We start from the raw sequence: 15,170 nt of genomic DNA, 5'->3' as shown, positions 1-15,170 counted from the left end.
TGGTATTTTAGCAAAGTTTCGATTCTTTTTACCTCAAGAGGTTAAACTAAAAATTTACAATGCTTTGTTCCTTTCTCATCTTAATTACCCTATCCTTGTCTGGAGGAAAACCACAACAACGAACTTAAATCCCATATTCGCAATCCGAAAGAATGCTCTTCGACATATAGGCAATGCAGATTACCACGCTCATACTAAACCACTTTTTCATCGTTTTAATTTAGTTTCTACTCACAATTTTTACTCGTATCGTCTGGCGATAAGATATAAACAAAGCATCAACAATCCTGGAAATTTATTAGCTTCCCTTGCAGACCTGACAATTCGAACGCCGATACATGGCACTCGTAGCACGGAACCCTGGCAAATACCGTTTTCGAGAACATCTTATGGGGAGCAAATGCTTCGCTGTTCTCTTCCTATGCTAATAAATTATCTACACAAAGAGACACTAACGATAAAAAAAGTAATAGAACAAGGCTCCGCAACTTTTTTGTACATGTCGAATAACAACTGTATAAGAAAATGTAAAATTCACTTATATGTTGATAAGATTGTTTTCGTCTCACTTGTACGGCTGTGCTATTGTAAAAAAGTTATTATCTTGTTATGTATAATTGATTCTATTGTTTATTTGTCGACTTGTTACCTTCGCTGTGCCTTGTAAAAGGGGGCCCGAACCCCCGTCAAGTGGACTAGCTTCCACTTTTTGTACGGGCCCCCTTCCAAAGTTCTTTGGAAAAATAAACATGATTTTGATTTTGATTTTGATATTCTAGTTTTCTTGTCCAATTGCATGACAATGTATTTTGATTGCTTGAAGTGCGGTACTCTGCACCACGTGAAGTCATGTTGGGCTGCTCTTAGACATCCTTGTGTCATTGCATCTGCCTCCTTGCGTTATTTAAAGCCGGTGCCTGAAAAAAAATATCGTGCGCAAACGTTAACACCAGAACATGGAGCGAAACAACATAAAGTCAGTCAAGAAGTAAGGTCAGTCCACCTAAAGGAAAGTTTTAGCTATTAGTCTTCCTACTGAAATGCATGTGAAACGTCTAAATGACTGCAACAGTGAGCTGATCAAGTAACTTCATGTTTTAAATTCAAAGAAAAAAAGACATAACTGACCATTCATCCTCGTTCAGCACCGATGTTACAATACTCCTACTAATAAATAGAATATTGGTCATCGTCAGAAGTCATAAGGCTGTGATTAGTCTGGTGCGTAAAAAAATACTACTTGTGACACATCCTAAGCACGTGCCCAGTGTGCCCCCTGCACCATCTCGGGTTGTGTCACTGCTCAAGCTATAATTTTAGGATCCTATCTGCAAACGTGATGCTCAGTAGCGATAAAAATATGGTGCTCCAGTTCAATGGATATTATTGGATGTGCCTATAAAAATGGACAACAAGGCATGCTATGGTAAACTTACGCACATTGCAAGACTAACAAGAAACAGTTCACTGAGGTCTGCATCTAAGGTTACTAAACAGCATTACCCTTTTCATAAATAGCAGCGCAACACCAAAGCCCTTAGACCAACACAACGGGTAAATAATTACACACTTGATTTATTCCCCCAACACATTTCTTTCCCCCTTATTATGGTAAGAGTTTAGTTTTTGAAACTGGGTTTGCCTTCTCCGGCCAGCCTTACGCTGGTGACAACTACTATGACCGAAGGTAAAGAAAATTTTGTCGACAATTACAATGCTCCTTAATGCGAAATTTGAGCATCGCTCTATGTGTGTTTTCATTACACAATATATTGAAGCGACGTATTTGTGAGGGACATGTAACAGAGTGCGAGTCTCATGTGATGTGCGAGTCAAACGCGTTGGCTTTTATACATGACTCAGCGAAGGTTCCAGTGTATTTGCTAGTGCTGCGTGGCTACCAAAGTGCAGCACAATTCGCGTAGCCCATGAAATCGCATTATAAAGCAATTGCAAGTCATGACAATCGAAACAAGCTCGAGCTGGACTAAACCAAGCAAACCAAAGAAGCGCGAATGAGAGCTGATGCGTGTAGACAATGCTACGAAATGAGAAGTGCGGCTGCGACGAGATAATAGTACGCATCCAGCAGTCGGGCGGGTCCGCATAACGCCAGATTCCCGCGCACAGGCCCCTGACGGCGCTGCTCTCACTGGTTTCTTCCGTTCGCGGCTCGCGTCTTTCATCTTTCGCTTCGCCTTCGCCCTTTCATCTTTCGCTGTGCTTGTACGCGTGGTTACGCCGCAGACGCCAAGGCTGGCCGCCGGAACGGGCGCTAACAGCTGCGCTCTAAAATAGGTAGCTGCACAACACACGAAGCAAATGCATGATTTTAACGGAACACCATGCAGCGTCAACGTCATTCGGAGCGAGCAAAACCATGATAAGGGAAATAACTTGAGGAGACTTGCACGGTCCAATGACAGGCAAATTATACAGGTAGATCTACGAAGTGCTTGTTGGCATTGCAGAAAGCGTCATGAGGCAAGAAAATGTTGCCATTGAAGCCACACCTGCCAAAACAATATCGAAAAGGAAAACTTCCAAGCAGTCTGCACGAAAGGAGCCAAAACAAAGGCTGTCAGATATATCGACACCATGGACGAGGAAACCGCGGACTGCGTTCTACTCTCGTAAAAGTAGAAGTACCTACAGCGTAGATCTTAACAGTGAAGGAAGGCTCTTTCAATGAGGACTGAAACGGGTGCAGCGGTCTCGATCGTATTAGAGCATTTGTGTAAGCAATATTTTCTACATGTCAGTGGCGTGCAACCAAATGTGTCTTCGCACGCTTACACAGGGGAAAAGCAGAAAGCACCTGGAAAATCAAACCCCCGAGATATGTCAGTCAATAATAGACTAAGTCTTAAATTGATTCCAAAAGTGAAATGCTATATCGATGACGTTAAAACGGTGTGACTGTCGCCTCCAAAAAAGATGAAGATGGGCCCATGGGCAGGTAGCGCGAGAACAGAACACGCTAGCGCGCTCGACAATAAAGGCCCGATCTGACCTGCCGAGATCCCGCGACACAATGGCTGGCCGGCCTAAGTAAACCGTGGCTGCGGAGGTTAAGTTTTTTGCGCCGCCTCCCCCAAATTGGTTACCCGGACGGCCGAACACACAAACCTCATAAATCGGTGTCCTAGACGACCGAGCCAATCCATGCCAGCGTCAGCGAACCGACTCTGCCAAGGCCAGTGATGTGGCCTCACGTAGTCCTGCAGACCGCCCGTGGTTGTAAAATGTCTGGGAATTGTACATCGAAATGCCGGACAGCTGGTTCACCCAGCTGGACAGCCACTTCCTCTCAACAAGGTTAAAGGCTCGGACTGCGTTTCCATCCCCTGGCCCCAACTTCCATGACGACTCGCGAGCAGCCGTGCTTGCTCACTATGTCACCACTCTCGCCATCTGAACGGTCACGTCACTGCTAGTCTTGTCGTCCCAAATAGCCGGCGTCCACCCGTGGCGATCGTCAGCATGCGCCGGCCCTAGCATCAGACCTCTATTCAGTTCATGTGCCTCTTCCCAAGCCCAAAGGTAGCTCCGCGACGAGTCTCTCCAAAGAATTCACTGAGTCAAACACTTTCGGCTGCGTTACGGCCTGCCGCTCTCCTTCTTTGGACGTTTCCTCAGCCTGTCCGCTTTCCGTTCGAGGGCACCTGACTCATCACCGATTCAGAAGCTTTGCCACCAGCTCCATGCAAATTTCGCTCTCGCAGGCACGGCGACGCCACAAGCAGAATTTTCGCCACGCATTCAGCGACCACTGCTACCCTGATGCTATCGGCATTCGATATTTCGCCACAAGCAGCAGCAGACGACCGCACCGATGTTATGTGCTCGCACCTTCCGCGTATGCATGGCCTCCAACCCCTCCCCCCAGCTCTTTCATATGGTTTCTTCAGCTCGATAATCACTTCTACGTCAACAACGTGTGAGACCACCACTTGCGCTATCTCCACCCAAGTCCCGAGCTGCTAGATGGTCTACTTTTGAAGCTTCAACTTCTACAGGTCTGAGCATAGGGACCGACTAACCGGGGGCTCAGTGGCCCGAGCCTACCTCTAAGTATTCTTGGAGGCAGAGCCCACCCCTTCCCCGGCGATGCCGAAGCCTACTCCCTCCCCCTCTTAAAGTGTGATTGTCAGAGTGCTGTCACCCACATCATTTGACGTTTCTTTTGCGGGGAATTTACATTTTCACTTGAACTGTTATTGTGGTTAAAATCTTACTGCATCATTTTCGGGGTGCGACGTGCGCATCTTTTATTTCATATATTCGCTTTATTTCTGCAAGTATTAATAGGAGAACAAGAGCACTAGAAGCACCAGCGGCGCCTACCTCATCCGCATCTTCTCACTTCCTTCGTTTTTAATTTTCACTGTCAATGTCGTGCACAAATACAATACATTTAAATATATACACAGAATACAGTTCCTTACTTTTAGAAAGAGGATGATGTAGCCAACCAGCAATTACATATAATAGTATGAATATCAGCACAGCGTGGTTCAAGCTGCAGACCAACGGCCAGGCTCAGGTTCAGCGGACGCGGTGCTAGGACGTAGCCCAGGTTCCAGAGCTTTCGCTCTGGGACGTGGCCCGAGCTTGGTAGCACAGCAGTGTTGGTGACAGTCGGGATTTGCCCAGATGCATTTCTGATTTCGGCTTCGGAGTGATGTTTCGTATCAGTTCCATGGACCATAACAGCGTGGCCGCGTGCTGGAAGTTAAAGCGTGTGAAGGTGAGCCGACGATGGAAGCTCAATCCGCTCAATCTCGCGCGAGCACAGGCGTAAAGCGGGGAGGATGCGCGCTGTGTTTCGTCGCGCATAAGGCATGGGGCGGGGAGGGGGCGGAGAGGAGGGCAAGGGGCATTGTACTTTGGTGGCTTCAGCATACCGCGCGGCCACAGGGCCTGAAAGCGATCCGCGATGAGTACAGAATCCAGGTGCACGGCAAGCTCATAGCTTCATGGGCACTGCGTAATGGCCGTTTAGGTCATGCTGAAGCGAAAGGAAGCACGGAGGTTAATTATCTCGCTGCTGCTGCGATGCTTTCTCGCTGCAGCATATTGACAGCGAGTGTTTTTCGTCCTCCAGGGATATGTGCCCATCTTTACCTCTGTGGGCCTGCGTGCTTGTTAATGTTCTGCGTCACGCTGGCAGCAATTTGATAGTTAGCGAATGTTTATAAGTGGTTGAGGTCTATAGCACTACTATCCTTTGTTCGAATACCTATCTACTCATTTGCTATAGCAATCGATGCTTTTTCTTTCGGGAGAAACTGCGACTTTTTCATTTGGGGTCCCGCTAAGACGTTCATCCGTCATCCTATATTTGCGTCCGACTTTGCATGGGGCTCATAAGACTACATCGATGCCATATCTCGACCCGATGTATTTCAAGGAATGGGAGATGTCATGCAAATGCGGAATAGTTGCTGCTAGTTTCTTTTCATTTTGCCGTTCTGGTTTCTTCTGGTTCAGCTTTTTACTATTTGTAAGAACTTTTCCTAAACTGATCAAACGACAAAGCTCGTGAATCCTGCTAGAAGATGCCTCTCTATCTGCACTTTTACGCTGTTCGCCGCCATTTGTGAACAAGGCTTCGATAGCGCTGCGCAAATGGCATACGAAGCAATCTCGCTCTTTACTAATTTGTAGTAACGAGATGCGTAATAAAGAACGGGCTTGACGTTTCATGGTCGGTAACACCCACAAACGTGATCCCACGATTGTCGGACAAAAATATCTCATAAATGCAACGAGTTATACTTTGGAACTTGGAACGAATGTGTATAAGGCGAGTGTGTCGGCGCGTCTGGCAAACTATTTACCCAGACAACCAAGCCAAATTATCAGTGCAAGCAACCCTGCTTGGCGACAACGGGCAGTAGCTCTTATACAAAGTGAGGAATGCCAGCAGGAAACGAATCCGTCTTTTCCGGCTTCCCGCGCACAGTGATAGTGGCCAATTTCATAACCTGCGCGCGACATGGTCTCTTGAAAGATTGAGTAGGTGAGCTATTTCGAACAACCGGCTGCACGTAAATGCAGTCTATAAATAAGGAAACAAGGGAAACCGTACCTTATCTTGTTAAGCCTTGTTACCTGTTAGCATTACCTGACAATACTATATCACACTAAGCAGAATCAAAATGGGGCTGTAATAGCACCGAAGGTTACAAATCGGGGGCGGCAAGAGTAGGGCGGCACTGCAGCTTACTCAGGCGCGTCCTTATCACAGAAGGAACGGCAAAAGTGTCCAACACGTATGTTTTGGGTCATACAGAAATCTCAACGTATATTCTGGGAATGCCTATGATTCACCCCTTGAAGGCATCCTATCTTTCATGAACTGTCTCTCCGTGGTTTAGACGATGAGGTCTGTTTGGAATGGTTTACATCAAATTAGAAACATCGAAATTTTGGTGTTTATTTTTTTTGGTACCTCCCAAGGTGAATACTTAGCATCGAAGCTATCAGTGCTGGGGATATATTTCGGATACTTAATTTGTTTAGTGCTCAAGAAGGGACATTTATGACACTACTGTTAAAATTTTGAGTGTACCCTATGAGGTCTGCAAATACATTTAGGGATGTTTTCACTTATTTATTTATTTAGTGATAAGAAAGAAGCGTGCATTCGGTGTCTCTGCTTTTATAAGCTTCTGTTGTTATGTAGTGTAAACAGAGAACTGTCGCAGACATAAAGATGTAAATTTGCAATATACTATAAATAAATGCTATGTATAACAGTAGCTTTAGACTCAGCCCGCTGCATGCTATCAAGGTGTAAAAAGCATGCGAGCCTCCTAATACTGTTAGTGGCACAACATTATAGAACAGGCTGCTTTCTATGAATTACGCATTCCCGAATGTCCGCGCATTGCGAAAATAAATATATTGTATAAATGTATTCACCTAAGCGCTGTGTCTTAATACCACGTGTACTCCTTTAGGTGATACTGCTTAATTTATAGGTTGGATTGTTGCTTACAGAAACCAAGCTTTATTACAGTTCTCATTTTTGCCCAATTGAGGAAGAAATACAACTTGCGTCCCTTCATGATGAAGTTGTTTTGACAGAACGAAGGGATAAAAAAAAATTACAAAGAAACTGCAAAGATTATCGAAATAAAGGTTTGAGAAATCTTATTGCTCTAGCGGAATATATAGTATTTTCGTTATTCACCATGTTGATGGCTCTTTCTACTTATATGCATATGTTCATAAATATGCTTGAATCAATCACTTCCAGCAATGTGATTTCCTGGAGTACCCCATCCTATGTTTCCTTTTGCACACTCCTTGGAGAAGTAACAAGAAAAATCAGATCATCGACGTTGCGATTCCCTCCACTTCGAAGGGCGGTTCGTTGCCAGCTCCTGGTTAATAGTTTTATAGCTAGGTTGACTAAAAGGTAAGCGTAAAATCTTTGCATGCCGATGACGAAAATAAATTAGCGTTCTACATCTGCCGTAAACTATGATTCTGGTATTTTTGTGGAATATTTCTAAGTGTGATTTGGTTGTGGCCGTGGTGTCAAATATTTCAAAAAAAAAACACGCACCACCTAATCACACCAAAGTGTACGTCAGTGATTCTTTCTGCAACGGCAGTAAAATGGAAAAGAAATGCTTTTGCGATAGCGATGTCGTAATAACCCGGAAATGACAGCTACCACCTATGTATACTAAATATCTTGCAGCATTGCGAGTGTTACCAAGTGTATACATGGTAAAGAGTATCGCGTATGACACAGAAAGCTATGCCTGAATCGTAGCTTCTGAAAAGTTATTAGCGTGTATGCGTGTATGCGTGTATTGATGAGATCTTAGCGTGCATCTGTGTGAGACTGCTAGTTGGTAAGAAGCATGTGACATCACGAAAAATACTCAATATAGGTGCTCTCGCCTATACGCAAACAAAGAATGACAGTCTGGTGTGAATGTTTATACTCGAAAGCAGCCTTGCTGAGCCGGTTTCATAGCCACCTTGCAGTTTAAAGACTGATTGTAAGGTGATCAATGGTGCCTTCTATTGTTCAAGTAATTCATTATTGATAATCGCTTGTTATGTATAAGACTTCATATAAAGAAATCACTGCGTGGTAAATAAATTTATTATGACGGCTGTTTATTGAATGATAGAAAGCTGGTTCTCTGTGAGGTGGGCTAAAACGAATAAATTTGATTCCAAACAGTCTTACCGCGAACCAGTTTCGGGTGACAGACGGACGAAGTTACGACACCGCGCGCAAGAGCGCGTCGATATATATATATATATATATATATATATATATATATATATATATATGTGTGTATATATATATGTATGTATACGGGTGTGCATGTATGCCGACCCGCGGGAGGATGGTGCGGGGCGATGGTGTGAAAGAGAAAAAGGCGGTGTCAGATAACGATAGAGATTCGCAGAGACTCCATGTCTCCTGCGTTTTACTGATCGACAGCATCTACCCTTGCCTACATCATGACAACATCTAAGAAAGCCGTAAACATCCCCAAGTACTAGGGAGTACCCGAGGACGTCCCCCTGGACTAGTGGCTCCAGCTCTTTGAGATTAAGACTGCGGCCGCTGCATGGATGGAGCGCGACAAGCTGTGCTATTTCTCTGATTACGTTGAAGGTGATGACTTCTGGTAGTACCTTATTGCGTTTTTTGACACGGACGCATTTTGGGAGAGCTTCAGCAGACACATGACGCAACGTTTTACAAGCGCCCTCATGTGTACTTTCCCTGAGTTCATTTATTGTCGGTTAAAACCAGAATTGAGCCTGAAGGACTACTACACTGAAAAAGAAATGCGTCTGGGACGTCTTGCCCACCTAAAGCCCCCACAACTTTTATGTGGGCTGATCGACAGCCTTCCCGCCAATATGCACATGCCTCTTGCTGGGCTTAACCCACCTACACCAGCGACTAGGCTTTCAGCTCTGCTGCAAGTAGAGTCATTTATGCAGTGTCTTGAACCACAGCGTATTCTACTACGTCGAAACGCGCAGATCTGTGCAGGAAGCGGCAACGACCATCAGCGTATACCTAATGCGCCTATACGAGCACCCGCGTCCGAATGCATACATTGTGCGATTGGTGGCCTGTCCCGGCAAATGCAGTAGCACAAAGAATGCCCACCATGCGCAAGCATTTCCGCCTTCGCTACAAAGCAGGGAAACGAACAGGCCGACCGAAAGCTGGTAATTCAATTTGATGCATTCATTAATGGGTACCGTGTGAACGATACTCCTGATAGGGGAGCCACGATGGCCTGTATCAGCACGGCTGATACAGGCCGTGCTGTATCACACACCACACACGTCACGAACTACTTGTTTGACATTGTTGTCTTTTCTGACACGTTCCCCGACCATCTGAAGCATCTAGATGCCATTCTAAATGCTTTTAGAAGCGAATGCGTAAAACTGAAATAGAAGAAATGTCACTTTGGAGAAGCCTCCATTGAGTCCTGGCACACACAGTTTCAAATGACACAGTTACTTTGGAACAAAACAATGTGTAAGCAATCTTGCGGTTACCCACGCCCTCACGCCCTAAAGAGTTAGGTTTTTCTCGACATCATCAGTGTTTACCATCGGTACATCGCCCACTTCAGTGATATTGCTCACCCACTGACATGCCCACTCAGCAAAGATGCCACCTGGCACTGGGCGACTGACGGCGAACTGGCTTTCACACAACTTCAGAAACGTGTAACGAAACAGCCCATCCTTGCCATCTACGATGCCGCCAAGCCTTATGTGGTCTGCTGCGATGCATCCAAGAACGGTGTTGGTGCCATTTCGAAGTAGGCTCGTGATAAAGGTCGAGAGCGTCCAGATGCATAATATTCACGCAAGCTACTGTAAATTAATATAACTACGCTGTCACAGAACTTGTATGTATAGGAATTATCAATGACATCGGTAAATTACATTGTGATCTACATCAAAAAGTTTCACTGTGATCACACATCACGTTTAGTGCCGTGGCTTCAAAACATCAAAAACCATCGAGGCCATCTGTTCCGATGGTGCTTGAAGGTCTCTAGGTACGACGTACACATCAAGCAGCAAAATGGCAATAATACCATCGAAGCGGATGCACTGTCTAGAAACCCTATTATTCAGCTCCAATCTGCTTAGCAACTGCGAAAGCAACACTGCGACAGACCGCATTGCAAGCATGCCATTGAGAATGGAATGACCATAGTGACGCGCAAAGGATTACGAAAAGTCTACCTTCCTTTTTCTCACGAGTCCTTCTTAAAAAGACTCGTGATGCTCTTGGTTATGTGGGTGTAAATAAGATGTTGCAATTTCTCTCCGCACAATATTATTGGCCTGACATCGTCGCTGACGTTTCCGAATACTTTCGACACTGCGATACTTGAAAGCGCTGCAAGAAAACGAAAATCGAATGTTTGGGCTCCTTGGAACCGTTACCATTAGAAGAACCATCTCATCTTCCGGCCATGGACACTACTGGAGGTTTTGTGAAGTAAGGCTTGTTGAAAAGATACATTCACTTCGCTGTCGACCATGCAACCCGTGATGTATGGGCTTTTACACACAGAAATTTAACCTGCGACGCCTACATTTCTTGCCTGAAGAGTATTTTCATTGCTGGAAAGCCTCGGAAGTTCTTTTCCGACCACGGCACTGGATTCACCCCGACTAAGTTCAAGAAATTCCTCAAACACAACAGCGTTCACCAGCTTTATAAAAGCTCACAACAGCCCATAGTGCAAAGGCTTAACTGAGCGCAGTTTTCAGTTTATAGTCACTCGCCTTCACCTCAATATCAAAGAAGAACCCCAAACATTTGAGATGGGTCTCCTCTGTGATGCTTTCGAAAAGCACAAAACCCACCGCGACGTCACGGGCTACCCTTCCTTTTACCTGACGTGTGGTATACCTTCTTATCCCCAGATCCTCTCCGACATTGCCCATAACCTACAGGAAGCTTGTGCAAAGGCGGTCCGCGGTTCCGTGCATATCACCAGAAAAGAACAAGCTCCTATGGGACGAGAAATTTTGTTTGCTCAGAGATTCAAGGGGGGAACTGTGTTCAATACCAGACACATGGCACCTCAGCCGCGGTAAATTCAGTGCAATATACGAAGGGCCATATACGTGTATGCGCAAAATCTCTCTTATAAACTACGAGATCAACCGCACCGTATCCCTATTCGCTCGCCAGATTGACATCATTCATGTGGCGAGGTTAAGACGATATCATCCGCTCATGCAACTACAACATTCTCCGTGTGACGAACCACACAAGGACGAGTACGGTATTATAGTAGTGAAAGAGGAATTCGAGGTGTCCAACAAACATAGCGCTTCGCACAACCACCAAGTGTCCTGCGTTGCGTATGTACTCGTATATATATATATATATATATATATATTTATATATATATATATATATATATATATATATATATATATATATATATATATATATATATATATATATATATATATATATATATATATATATATATATATACATGGTATATCGCATGGTCGGTTCACCGCATCTTTGAAGGGGAATAAACGTCGGGACAACTGCTGTGTCACAAGTGGTGGAGTGTGCTCTTCGGTCCTTGGTCCTCCGACTGCCCACTCAACATCCTGGAGCTTCGATCGGGTCGCCGATTGTGCCAGCTGTCCGCCAGCATGTCGCAGGAAGAGCCAACAGGCACTTCTATTTCCACCATCTCGGCCTCGTCTACCCCAGCCTCTCTCTATTGGGTTGTCAGTGGGTGACAGCATAATCCCCATCTTTTTGCTGGACTTCGCGGTGAAGACGTCGAGGATTGACTACGACCGAGTGAGTTCAGCTAACGTGTTGGGACGATGCGTCCAAGCTACGTCACGTCGCCTTTTACCTGACAGGAGTAGCGAAGACTTGGTTTTTCAACCATGAGGTTGATTTCACGAACTCGGGCGCCTTCAAACAGCAGCTCCGCCAAATCTTCAGAACTACGGCTGTTCGTTCCACCCTCGCAAAAAAGATGCTCGACACCCGCAAGCAACAACTCGGGGAATCTTATACGTCGTACGTCGAGGATGTGCTTGCTCATTGTCGGCGCGTGAACACGGCCATGACCGAATCTGACAGGGTTCGTCACATCCTCAAAGACATCGGAGCTATTGCTTTCAGTGCTTTAGCCATCAAGAACCCCGTTGCCATCGCTGATATCGTCGCTACTTGCCAGTGCCTTGACGAACTCGAATCAGTACGGTTGCAGCGAGACACCACTGCAAACACTACCGCCGACGACCCTACGTTGCAAGCAATGATACGCGCAATAATTCTTGGAGAACTACAGTATCTTGGCTTAGCCGCAGGACCTATGCCTTCTTATGCTTTGGCTACCAATCTGCGAGACGTTATCAAGGAGGAATCGGTATCCATGGCTGGTGCAGCGTACGCGGACCCTTTAGCCCCTATGGCCCGACCAACGTACGCACAAGTAGCTGCAGTTAATCCAGTCATTGTTCCGCCGATGCCCCCAACACCGGCCCACATAGCTTACATGACTAACAACGCACCTACCCAAACCGGTTATCCGCAGTGGCCTCCTCCTCGTCCCATCTGCTACTACTGCTGCTATCCTGGCCACATAGCACGATTTTGCCGGAAGCGCCAGCAAGACAAGCGTCGTGGATATGACGTATAAGAACGGGATGACTTTTCGCCCGGAGCTCCTTTACAACGTCTACGGAGCTTCCATGACCAACGCCGTCGTTATGGTCCACCGCGCAGCCGCTATCCATCGCCTACTGTAGCATCCGAGATGGCTCAGACGTACCGTCCTGCGAGACGCCGCTCACCGTAAGCCCTTCGCTGCTCTACATCCCCACTGAGACCTGCTTCTCAATTCGGCGAGCGTCGTCCGGAAAACTGAATTATGCAGCTTTTGGAGGAAAAGCTGCATCGAACGACAGGACAGAAATTCCTCCATCGCATCCATGGAATATGATATTGGTTGTAGCAGAAGGTGCACAAGTGGAAGCTTTGATAGACACTGGTGCTAGTGTTTCAGTTATTCACCGTGACTGGTGTTCGCGACATCGGATCGTTACCACCCCCTGTGATGGACCTACGCTAGTCGCAGCTCAAGGGGCTGCCATTCGAGCTGTTGCTATGTGCACTGTTCGTATTTCCATCGATTGACTTCTGCATTACGAACAATTTGCAGTGCTAAGTTCTTGTGCCCAGCAGCTCATGTTGGAATGGGATTTTCTTTCTACGGCCTCCACCTCCATCTGCTTTGGGCAACGCGTTCTCCACATGACCGACACGACCTATTCACTTCATGCAGAGGACGCACCACTTCACTTGCTTGCTACAGAAGATACGGCGCTACCTCCTCGCCATCAAAGCATCGTTACCATCACGTCTGACATCACTGACTGCGGCGACATGCTCGTATTACCATCTGCACGCTGTCTCGCAAGAGGGATAGCCCTTGCATCAGGGCTAGTTCGGTTTGATCATTACTCTGCACTTCTCTACGCTACAAACTTGACATCCGAAAATATTCTCATCCCTAAAGGCACTACATTAGCTTGCGCCGCTGAATCGGAGTCAATATTTGTTCTTTCCGTTAAACCAGCTTCCTCTGAAGTTCCTTGTGCCGGACGGGCCGCATCTCCTTCAGCTTTTGCAGCTGCCATCAGTTCCGACCTGACACCTTCGCAGTCACAACAATTGCTTGCTTTGCTCCAAAAACATGAAGCTTCGTTTGGCGCGCATTCAGCTTCGCTGGGAAAGACTTCGATTACGACGCATGGGATAGAGACAGATGGTACATCCATCGTGCGCCGTAGACCATATCGCGTCCATGGCTGGTCATTGCCCAGAGGAAAGTCATTGACCAGAACGTCACCGACATGCTTCAACGGAACATAATACGCTCCTCCCTTGGTCTCCCTTGGTCTTCCCCCGTTGTTTTGGTTCGAAAAAACACGGCTCTGTTCAATTTTGTGTCGACTACCGAGCACTTAACAAGATCACACCCAAGGATGTATACCCAATGCCGCGAATAGACGACGCCTTGGATTTCCTACAGGGTGCCGAGTACTTCTCCAGCATCGATCTGCGTTCCGGCTACTGGTAGATACCTATGCATGAAGACGATAAAGAGAAAACAGCGTTCTCAAAACCAGATGGGCTCTACGAGTTTGATGCCATGCCATTCCGCCTCTGCAATGCGCCCGCAATGTTCGAGCGCATGATTGACACCGTTCTTCGCGGCCTGAAGTGGAAGACTCACTTGTGCTGTCTGCACGATATTGCTGTTTTCTCGTCAACCTTCTCTTAGCACCTGCGACGTCTGGATGAAGTTCTCACATGCCTTGCCAACGGTGGGCTTCAGCTAAACACAAGGAAATGCCATTTTGCGAGCAAGACGATCAAGGTACTAGGTCACATTGGGTGCACTTATCGTACATTCGTTCTGATCCTGAAAAGGTTTCGGCAGTTTAGCACTTTCCCCGTCTCGGAAACACCAGAGATTTGCGCAATTTCTAAGGCCTGGCTTCCTATATTCGCTGGTTCATACGAGGCTTCGCTTCAATAGCGTCACCCCTGCTCAAATTACTTGGTTCTGATGTTCCCTATGTGTGGTCTTCCGAATGTGAATCTGCGTTCGCCCATCTGAAGCACGCTCTCAGATGTGAACCAGTAATACGCCATTTTGATGAAGCTGCTCCTACCCTCCTGCATACGGATGCTAATGGTCACGGCATTGGTGGTATTCTCCTACACCGAGACGACACTTTAGGTGAGAGGGTCGTCGCATAAAGAAGTCGCGTGCTGACAAACGCGGAAGAGAATTACACCATCACGGAGCAGGAATGCCTAGCTATCATTTGGTCTGTGGAGAAGTTTTGACCTTATCTTGACGGCCGCCATTTAGCGATCGTTACAGACCATCATGCATTATGCTGGCTTTCAACGCTGAAGCACTTGTCTGGGCGACTTGGTCGGTGGATTCTTCGTCTGCAAGAATACGACTTTACTATTACCTGCATGTGCGGAAAAAAACACCAGGATGCAGACGTGCTTTCTCGCTGTCCGCTTCCTACGACACTATGCAATGGACCTCAAACTACCATCCGTGACAAGC

At 46.4% G+C, this 15,170-nt stretch overlaps 1 long non-coding RNA gene across 1 annotated transcript in view; it reads right to left on the bottom strand.

The window, feature by feature from the left end:
• Positions 1 to 620: 620 nt before the first annotated feature.
• LOC135916598 (uncharacterized) overlaps positions 621 to 15,170 on the bottom strand; it is a 32,531-nt gene continuing 17,981 nt past the window's right edge. The window contains exons 3-4 of the long non-coding RNA XR_010568981.2: positions 4,449 to 4,728; positions 621 to 917 (exon numbers count right to left, since the gene is read on the bottom strand). This is a non-coding gene — a long non-coding RNA (uncharacterized lncRNA). The remainder of the gene's footprint in view (positions 918 to 4,448; positions 4,729 to 15,170) is intronic.

This window comes from Dermacentor albipictus, chromosome 2 (assembly GCF_038994185.2).
Source record: "Dermacentor albipictus isolate Rhodes 1998 colony chromosome 2, USDA_Dalb.pri_finalv2, whole genome shotgun sequence".
NCBI classification, from domain to species: Eukaryota; Metazoa; Arthropoda; class Arachnida; order Ixodida; family Ixodidae; genus Dermacentor; species Dermacentor albipictus.
The sequence above is the reverse complement of the archived record's forward strand: the minus strand, read 5'-3'. Positions and strand labels throughout refer to the sequence as shown.